Source organism: Gymnodraco acuticeps, unplaced genomic scaffold (assembly GCF_902827175.1).
Source record: "Gymnodraco acuticeps unplaced genomic scaffold, fGymAcu1.1, whole genome shotgun sequence".
Lineage (NCBI taxonomy): Eukaryota > Metazoa > Chordata > Actinopteri > Perciformes > Bathydraconidae > Gymnodraco > Gymnodraco acuticeps.
Window position 1 is genome coordinate 17,294 of NW_022992183.1, and position 11,232 is coordinate 28,525.

Consider the following 11,232-nt stretch of genomic DNA (forward strand, 5'->3'; position numbering starts at 1 on the left):
TTAGGTTGGAGGCGGGAATCATAGCCATAGAAGCCCGGCTCCGCATCTTAGAAAGAAACTCAGCTACAGTAAAGCCCATGTTAGCCGGTGCGGACCGGCAAAAGGTAGCTCCTATTAGCCGTCCCCCGGCAACTCCCGAGCAGCAGGGAGACTGGGTGACTGTTCAGAAGGGGCATAACGCGAAACCCGCAGGTCCCCACCAACCCGTTCACGTATCTAACAGATATTCCCCACTCAGCGAGACACCCGCTGAGAAGCCAACTCTGGTTATTGGTAGCTCTATTATGAGACACGTGAAATTAGAGACCGAAGCCTCCACAGTCACATGCATTCCGGGGGCCAGAGCGGGCGACGTTGAGGCGCATCTTAAACTGCTGGCTAAAAATAAACGTAAATACAGTAGGATTGTTATTCACGTCGGTGGTAATGATGTTCGTATACGCCAATCAGAATGCACCAAACTTAATGTGGAGTCGGTGTGTAGTTATGCTAAAACAATGTCGGACAGCGTAATCTTCTCTGGTCCCCTCCCCAATCTGATCAATGATGACATACAGGGTCGGCTCTAGAACAAATCGAATGGGGGGGGAAATCATTTACCAAGGGGGGGCACACACTGCCGTCAACAACCAACACACAAACACCAACGCAACTTCAATTTCAAAAAACATGCTGTAAAGTCTATTGTCTTTCACACACATTGCAGGGGTGTAGTGCTATTGTATAGCGCACATATGACTTGTGCATACATGCACGGTTGTGGCACGACCACAAAAACAGAAACATATAAGGACAGAGGGTGTCGTTTTCTCATACTGATATTCTGCACAAACTGTGCTGTTGTATTTGCTGTAAAGTGTCTTTACTGTAGGTTATTTTGTATTATACTGTATATACAGCACTTTGGCTCGACCAAAAATCGTTGACAAATTTGCTATATAAATAAAACTTGATTTGATTTGATATGGACATAGGCCATCATATAAAAAGTGTGCAAATGTATTTAGTATCCTATCCATGTGAACATGTTTTAGGTGGGGGGGGACCTAACCTCCTCTAGGAGGGTCTGGGGGCATGCTCCCCCGGGAAGATTATTTTTTAAATATGGAAGTTAAATGCATCAATCTGGTGCACTTTGAGAGCAAAATGAAGAGATCTATGGATAGCCTACATCTCTCAGCATTCCATATTAAACAGAACTGTACACAGATTTACTTTTTCTTTATGGATATTTTACTAATCACTCCCCTTTTAAACTGTATTCTTGTGTTACTGTCCTATAGTATTTCATACCCATTTTTCATTTATTCTCTTTAATAACTATAATGATCATATAAAGGTATTCCTCGAAAATACTTGTTTACATAAATGGTGACCAAACCGTTTGAGACCCACTGAGATAACTTACACTAAAGTGAACTATCTAAACACTGAGAGAGTCCTTACCTCACTGAGCTGAAGTTATAAGATCCTCTCAGTCTGACAGGAGAGGACTCTCCTCCACCTTGGTGTAGAAACAGCCCTTTATATCCGTTAGCATAGCTAGCTAACCAGATGCTAACAACAACATTCGGCGTTACCACTTGTGCACTCACAAAATGCGCTCGTGCCACACACACACACACACAGAGCCGAGCTTGAATGAAACACAGAGACCCATGTACTTCTACTGTAGTGTATCATATTATTTTCGATGGCTTTACTGTATAATCAATGTAACAGATGAACAGATCGCCACTGGGCTTTCATCTAAACACACAGCCACGTAATGATAACAAAAAAAAGGTCGGGGGTCATTGGTCAAGCAACACACCAATCAGAGAGCAGCAGTGAGCACAGCTCAGGCTGTGTTTTATATTTGTATTCTTTATTTCTGATGTATTTCACACAAAAAACCTTTAGTGGAAACGTTTTCACTTATATGATTAAAAAAAGAAAAAAACGGCAAAGTGGCAAGGCTTGCCCACCCTGCTTTGGGGGGGCACAGTGACTCATTTGGGGGGGCATGGCCCGCGAATGACCCCCCATGACGCCGACCCTGATGACATGTATAGCCGCATGTCATCATTTCAGCGCTGGTTGTCTTGGTGGTGCCCAGCAAACAATGTGGGCTTCGTAAATAATTGGACAGCCTTCTGGGGAAAACCTGGTCTGATTAAGAGAGACGGCATTCATCCTACTTTGGAAGGTGCACATCTCATTTCGGCAAACATTTCAGGGCTTTGTGGACTTAATCCATGACAAACTGGAGTTGAGACCAGGAGGCGGAGTCGCAGTCTTACACGCTTCTCTGCGCTCTCTCCTAGGCAGTCATCCATAGGAATCCCGAACCCAATAAAATACCCAATATTAGCGGTGTGTGTGTCTGCCCAAGGACAAGTTAAGGTAAAACCTAATAGAGGTGTCATACATAATAACCTAATAAAAGTAAATGTAACAACTACTACAGTGCAACTAAACAGGAAGATTAAATGTGGACTCTTAAACATAAGATCTCTAGCATCTAAAGCAATATTGGTAAATGATTTAATATCAGATTATAATATTGATATATGCTGTCTCACTGAAACTTGGTTGAGACATGAAGAATATGTCAGCATAAATGAGGCCACTCCACCCAGCCATATCAATACTCATATTGCCCGAGGCACGGGCCGAGGAGGTGGAGTTGCAGCCATCTTTGACTCAAGTTTACTTATCAATACTAAACCAAAATTAAATTATACCTCCTTTGAAAGTCTCGTTTTTAGTCTTACGCATCCGACCTGGAAAACTTTGCAGCCAATCTTATTTGTTACAGTGTACCGTGCACCAGGTCCTTATTCAGAATTCTTATCTGAATTCTCTGAGTTTTTATCAACTTTGGTTCTTAAAACAGATAAAGTAATTATCGTAGGTGACTTTAATATTCATGTTGACGATGATAAAAATAGCCTTACTGTTGCATTTAACTCTATATTAGATTCTGTTGGTTTCTGTCAGAGTGTAAATAAACCAACCCACTGCTATAATCACACTCTCGACCTTGTTCTGACTTATGGTATTGAAATTGAGCAACTATTAGTCGAACCGCATAATCCTGCTTTATCCGACCATTTCTTAGTAACTTTTGAAGTACTGTTACGAGACTACAAAGCATTAGTCAAAAGCTCCTGCAGCAGAAACCTATCTGTTAGTGCTATAGCCACATTTAAGGAAGAGATTCCACCAATACTTAACTCGATAGCATGTCTGCATGTAAGGGAGGAAACTTATACAAAATGTACACCACCCCAAATTGATCATGTTGTTGATAGTGCTACAGATGCGCTGCGAATAAAATTAGACTCTGTTGCTCCTTTGAAAAAGAAGAAAATAAAACAACATAGATTAGCTCCATGGCATAATGCCCAAACCCGCAAAATAAAGCAAAAGTCGAGACAACTTGAAAGGATATGGCGTTCCACTAAACTTGAAGAATCTCGTTTGATTTGGCATATTACTCTCAATGAATATAAGAAAGCACTGCGTAAAGCGAGAGCAGCCTACTACTCTTCATTAATAGATGAGAATAAGAATAATGCAAGATTTCTTTTCAGCACTGTAGCCAGGCTGACAGAGAGCCACAGCTCGATTGAGCCTTCTATTCCCATAGCACTCAGTAGCAATGATTGTATGTGCTTTTTTAACGATAACATTGTTACTCTTAGAAACAAAATGAATGACCTCTTGCCTTTGACCAGTATAGTGTTATCAACAGCTCCCGGAAACGTAAGTTCTAATATTACACTAGATAGTAAACTAGAATGCTTTTCAGCCATAAACCTTGAACAATTAAATTCAATGATTCTCTCTTCTAAACCATCAACGTGTATGTTAGACCCAATTCCAACTAAGCTGTTGAAGGAAGTTTTTCCATTAATTAGCACTTATTTATTAAATATTATGAATATGTCTTTATTATCAGGCTATGTTCCACAATCATTCAAAGTAGCAGTGATAAAACCTCTTCTTAAAAAGCACAACCTCGATCCAGAGGTTTTAGCCAACTATAGACCTATTTCTAATCTTCCGTTCCTCTCAAAGATTCTTGAGAAAGCGGTCGCAAAACAGCTGATTACTTAAAAAACAATGATTTATCTGAAGATGTTCAGTCTGGCTTTAGAACACATCATAGCACAGAGACAGCTCTGGTTAATGTCACAAATGACATTCTAATAGCTTCTGACAAGGGACGTGTCTCTATTCTTGTTTTGCTCGATCTCAGTGCTGCATTTGATACTATCGACCATGATATCTTATTGCAAAGACTAGAGCACTTAGTTGGCATACAGGGAACTGCTTTAGACTGGTTTAGGTCCTATCTATCTGAACGCTCTCAGTTTGTACGTGTCAATGATGAATCTTCCACGCAAACCAAAGCTAGCCATGGAGTGCCACAGGGCTCAGTGCTCGGACCTATTTTGTTCACATTATATATGCTTCCGTTAGGCAATATTATAAGGAATCATTCTGTAAACTTTCATTGTTATGCGGATGATACTCAACTATATTTATCAATCAAGCCTGATGAAATTAATCATCTAAATAAAATTCAAGACTGCCTTAAGGACTTAAAAACGTGGATGACCTTAAACTTTTTGATGTTAAACACGACCAAAACTGAAGTTATTGTACTTGGCCCAAATAATCTGCGAAACAAATTATCTAAAGATATACTAACTATGGATGGCATTAATTTGGCCTCCAGTGAGACTGTAAGGAATCTAGGTGTTATATTTGATCAGGATTTATCCTTTAACGCCCACATAAAATCAATTTCAAGGACCGCCTACTTCCATCTACGTAACATTGCAAAAATCAGGCATATCTTGCCTCAAAACGATGCAGAGAAACTAGTCCATGCATTTCTTACTTCAAGGCTGGATTATTGTAACTCTTTATTATCAGGGTGTACCAAGAAGTCAGTCAAGTCGCTTCAGCTGATTCAAAATGCTGCAGCTCTTGTAGAGTTAGGAAAAGGGACCACATTACTCCTGTTCTGGCTGCCTTACACTGGCTCCCTATAGAACACAGGATAGAATTTAAAATTCTTCTTCTCGCCTACAAAGCCCTTAATGGGCAGGCGCCATCTTACCTTAAAGAACTCATTATACCCTACTGTCCTACTAGAGCAGGGGTCTGCAACCTTTTTGACCAAAAGAGCCATTTTGCTCCTTTTTCAAAAAAATGTTTTGTCATGGAGCCGCAAAACACATTTCATAGTTTTTTATTGTTATATCAGACAAAAACTACAGTTTTTTTGCATTTATTAGGCTATTTATTACATGATATAAAACTGTTAACCTCTAATAAGAAACAAAGAACTCTTATAAGGAGAATTAAAAATACACAGGCCTACTTTAAAAGAAATTAAACACAGCACTTGGGGAGTCCTCTGCACATTTGAAGGGAAAAAAATATAATTAAAATGGGCCCACTTTGAAATAAATAAAACATAGCTGCACCCTAAAAAGAGTTAAAGGTGGGTAAGAATGGAGAAACCAGCTCGAGTGCGCTAGAATTTGAAAGTACACAACCGGAAAAAATATGCCTCTTCCTTCAGACTTTCTTACAGAGCCCCTCCTCCAACACACACGAACGCGCACATGACCAATGAGGGCTCGAGATAAGTTTGTGCACAGGTGGAAGGCTGACAGGCAGGTAGGCCATCCAGTTACTTTAGCCGGCTCAGATGATTAGTCGTGCTTTTTACAGCGCTACGGCTTCAAAGCATTTAATGTATTCATTGCTATCGGGATGTTAAGAGCATTCCATGGAATATAACAAAAAGTGTTTTCTGAAATAAATTACATACCCCATTGAATGATGACTGAAGATCGTCAGCTATCTTCCTCTCCCGTGTTGTTCCTCGATACGTAAAGGCTGCACAACCGTTGACAACTTCTCTCTACATATCAAACATTCCGGTAAACCAGCATCGTTTGCTGTGAAAGCAGATAACTCTGTCCACACAGAATTAAATCCTGTGTTCCTCCGGTACTTTTCTTTGATGTATCCATAGTTCGCGCATCGAGCCGGGGGTCAGGTTATTTGCCTCCAAGAAAAGGCGCTCGCGCGGGACCGTAGCAGGATGTGACGCATATTTTAGTTGACCTAATTAAAACCGTTTTGTTTTTTATTTATGTGTCACAGCATCACCTCAAAATACAAGATACGAAACATTTTCAACCATGCAACAAAATATAAATAGTCCTACAAATACTTTTATTTTATTTCCTTCTTATTTTTGTCTAAGTGAGCCAGAGCAGAGGGCTTAAAGGGCCGCATGCGGCTCGAGGGCCGCGGGTTGCCGACCCCTGTACTAGGGCATTGCGTTCCAAGAATGCAGGGTTGTTGGTTGTTCCTAGAGTCTCTAAAAGTACAATGGGAGCCAGAGCCTTTTCTTATCAAGCTCCACATTTGTGGAATCGGCTTCCAGTTTGTGTTCGGGCGGCAGACACCCTATCCGTTTTTAAGAGTGCGCTTAAGACCTTCCTTTTTGATAAAGCTTATAGTTAGGGCTGATTAGATTCAGCCCCTAGTTTTGCTGATATAGGCTTAGTTTGTCGGGGGACATCTTACTTCTTCCTTCTCTCTGTCTATACCTGTGTACTCTCATGTTCCGATTAACCCAGCTTCCCCAAATTTCTTTTTGGTGTCTATATACGCCGGGATCCGGAGTCATGGATGATCCTGCGGTCCTGTGTCCTGGATCGCGAGCCCTGGATCTTGAGTCGTGGCTGTGGTCCTGGATCATAGGTCCTGGATGGATATCCTCGTGGATTCATCTTCCTATTATACACACATGCATTTCCAAACATTTGGACTACCTATGTTGCAAATGTATTATCTTTTCAATTTACACACGGCATCTATTGCACGTCTGTCCGTCCTGGGAGAGGGATCCCTCCTCTGTTGCTCTCCCTGAGGTTTCTCCCATGTTCCCCTTAAACTGTGGGGTTTCTCCGGAAGTTTTTCCTTGTACGATGTGAGGGTCTAAGGACAGAGGGTCTAAGGACAGAGGGTGTCGTATTCTCATACTGATATTTTGTACAAACTGTGAGGTCCACTGAGACAAATGTAACATTTGTGATATTGGGCTATAAATAAACATTGATTGATTGATAATGCTGCGTTCACACCGGACGCGATGCGATGTGATGTTTGGGGCGGCGCGATTACATGTAAAGTCAATGCAGAGACGCGGACAGACGCGAATTTGCTCCGACGGCGAGCATGAAGCGGTGGACGCGGCGCGAATCACGCGAGTTTGGCGATTGAACTGTGCCGCGTCAAATGCGAGAGTTCAATTTTTTCAACTCGAGCGCCAAATTCACGTGACGCGTTCTCGCGGAAGCCAATCAGCGTTGGGATTCCCTCTGACGTGCTGCTGTTGTTCAGTTGTAAAGATGGAAGAGATGATCGTTGTGGCTGTCAACGGTTTTTGTTTTGAATGACGCGATAAAACAAACTGCAAGCCGCGGTGAAACTTGAACGATTAGAGCGAAGCGAATATTCGCATCGCGTCCGGTGTGAACGCAGCATTAGCCTGCAACCTAACCTGCTCCGGACCAGGCTAGCCGTTCAGCATAAGTTACCATGGAGATCTAGCCCGCTAAAAAGAGAACCAACGTCGTAGGACCGGAAACCCAGAGTTAACCTGAAGTAAATGGTAAATGGTAAATGGACTGTACTTATATAGCGCTTTATCCAGTCTTTAAGACCCCTCAAAGCGCTTTACATACTAGGCTACATGTCGTTCACCCATTCACACCCATTCATACAGAGCAGTGTATGTTACTCTAGGACCTAACATTCACACACATTCACACACCGTTGGCCATCGGGAGCAACTCAGGGTTAAGTATCTTGCCCAAGGATACATCGACATGTTGACTGCATGGGCTGGGATCGCACCCACAACCTTCTGGTTGAAAGACGACCGCTCTCCCTCGCAGCCACAGTCGCCCTGAAGTTAGCTTGCTAACCCAGAGTTAATAATAATAATAATTCATTTATTTTATATAGGCGCCTTTCAAGGCTCTCAAGGTCGGCGTACAAAAACATAAAAAACAAGATACACCGTAGATAACACCAGCATAAGAGACATAAACAAGACAATGCAGTATATCAATCAATCAAATAACCAAATCAATAAAAACAGAGGATGTGTGATGGATAATGATCAGGGTGGATATGCGAGTGTGAAGAGATATGTTTTGAGGCGTGAAAGGGCGGTGCAGTGAGTTTGAGGGAAGCAGAAGATCTGAGTGTGCGGATGGGTGTGTTGATGTGCAGGAGGTCGGAGAGGTACAGAGGAGTGAGGGTATGGATTTGACGGGGAGCCAGTGAAGCTGCTGAAGAACAGGAGTGATGTGGTTAATGGAGGGGGTTCTGGTGACGATGCGGGCGGCAGAGTTCTGGACCAGTTGAAGTCTGTGGATGGATTTGACGGGGAGCCAGTGAAGCTGCTGAAGAACAGGAGTGATGTGGTTAATGGAGGGGGTTCTGGTGACGATGCGGGCGGCAGAGTTCTGGATCAGTTGAAGTCTGTGGATGGATTTGAGAGGGAGCCAGTGAAGCTGCTGAAGAACAGGAGTGATGTGGTTAATGGAGGGGGTTCTGGTGATGATGCGGGCGGCAGAGTTCTGGACTAGTTGAAGTCTGTGGATGGATTTGATGGGGAGCCAGTGAAGCTGCTGAAGAACAGGAGAGATGTGGTTAATGGAGGGGGTTCTGGTGATGATGCGGGCGGCAGAGTTCTGGACTAGTTGAAGTCTGTGGATGGATTTGATGGGGAGCCAGTGAAGCTGCTGAAGAACAGGAGAGATGTGGTTAATGGAGGGGGTTCTGGTGACGATGCAGGCGGCAGAGTTCTGGACCAGTTGAAGTCTGTGGATGGATTTGAGAGGGAGCCAGTGAAGCTGCTGAAGAACAGGAGAGATGTGGTTAATGGAGGGGGTTCTGGTGACGATGCGGGCGGCAGAGTTCTGGACCAGTTGAAGTCTGTGGATGGATTTGAGAGGGAGCCAGTGAAGCTGCTGAAGAACAGGAGTGATGTGGTTAATGGAGGGGGTTCTGGTGACGATGCGGGCGGCAGAGTTCTGGACTAGTTGAAGTCTGTGGATGGATTTGAGAGGGAGCCAGTGAAGCTGCTGAAGAACAGGAGTGATGTGGTTAATGGAGGGGGTTATGGTGATGATGTGGGCGGCAGAGTTCTGGACCAGTTGAAGTCTGTGGATGGATTTGAGAGGGAGCCAGTGAAGCTGCTGAAGAACAGGAGTGATGTGGTTAATGGAGGGGGTTCTGGTGATGATGCAGGCGGCAGAGTTCTGGACCAGTTGAAGTCTGTGGATGGATTTGAGAGGGAGCCAGTGAAGCTGCTGAAGAACAGGAGTGATGTGGTTAATGGAGGGGGTTCTGGTGACGATGCAGGCGGCAGAGTTCTGGACCAGTTGAAGTCTGTGGATGGATTTGAGAGGAAGCCAGTGAAGCTGCTGAAGAACAGGAGTGATGTGGTTAATGGAGGGGGTTCTGGTGACGATGCAGGCGGCAGAGTTCTGGACCAGTTGAAGTCTGTGGATGGATTTGAGAGGGAGCCAGTGAAGCTGCTGAAGAACAGGAGTGATGTGGTTAATGGAGGGGGTTCTGGTGACGATGCGGGCGGCAGAGTTCTGGACCAGTTGAAGTCTGTGGATGGATTTGAGAGGGAGCCAGTGAAGCTGCTGAAGAACAGGAGAGATGTGGTTAATGGAGGGGGTTCTGGTGACGATGCGGGCGGCAGAGTTCTGGACCAGTTGAAGTCTGTGGATGGATTTGAGAGGAAGCCAGTGAAGCTGCTGAAGAACAGGAGTGATGTGGTTAATGGAGGGGGTTCTGGTGACGATGCAGGCGGCAGAGTTCTGGACCAGTTGAAGTCTGTGGATGGATTTGAGAGGGAGCCAGTGAAGCTGCTGAAGAACAGGAGTGATGTGGTTAATGGAGGGGGTTCTGGTGACGATGCGGGCGGCAGAGTTCTGGACCAGTTGAAGTCTGTGGATGGATTTGAGAGGAAGCCAGTGAAGCTGCTGAAGAACAGGAGTGATGTGGTTAATGGAGGGGGTTCTGGTGACGATGCGGGCGGCAGAGTTCTGGACCAGTTGAAGTCTGTGGATGGATTTGAGAGGGAGCCAGTGAAGCTGCTGAAGAACAGGAGTGATGTGGTTAATGGAGGGGGTTCTGGTGACGATGCGGGCGGCAGAGTTCTGGACCAGTCTGTGGATGGATTTGAGAGGGAGACCAAAGAGAAGGGAGTTGCAGTAGTCGATGCGGGAAGTGACCAGGGTGTGAACAAGAATGGCGGTGGTCTTAGGGTTAAGGGACGGGCGGAGGCGGTTGATATTGCGTAGATGGAAATAGGCAGACCGAGTGATATTACTGATGTGAGATTTGAATGAAAGTGTGCCGTTGAGGATGACACCCAGACTCTTAACCTGAGGGAAAGGGGAGACTGAAGAGTTGTCTATAGCAGTGGAGAAACTGTCAGGTTTGGTTAGGGTGGATTTTGTGCCAATGAGGAGAACCTCGGTTTTACTGTCGTTAAGTTTGAGAAAGTTAGAGGAGAACCAGGATTTGTGACATCACAACCAGGAGTCAGACAGAGAGGGAGGAGGGAGGGAGGATGGAGGGAGGATGGCGGTTGGTTTGGAGGACAAGTAGAGCTGGGTGTCATCCGCGTAGCAATGAAAGTGGATGTTGTGTTTACGGAAGATATTGCCAAGAGGAAGTAAATAGATGATAAAAAGAAGAGGCCCCAGGACAGAGCCCTGGGGAACACCGGTCGTGACTGGAAGTGGCTGTGAGTTGAAGGTTTTGAGTTGGATGAACTGAGTGCGGTCAGAGAGGTATGATTTAAACCAGAGGAGGGGTGTGTCAGTGATCCCGATAGAGGTCAGTCTGTCAATGAGGATGCTGTGGGAAATGGTGTCAAAAGCTGCACTAAGATCAAGGAGGATGAGGATAGTTAATAGTCCGGAGTCAGCTGCCATGAGGAGGTCGTTAGTGATTTTCACCAGTGCTGTTTCTGTGCTGTGATGGGGGCGGAAACCAGATTGAAAAACCAGAGTCCGACCCTTGTCAATTAACTACAGGGGTCCCTCAGGGCTCTGTTCTTGGTCCCCTCCTCTTCTCCTTGTACACAAACTCGCACGGATCAGTCATTAGCCCGCATGG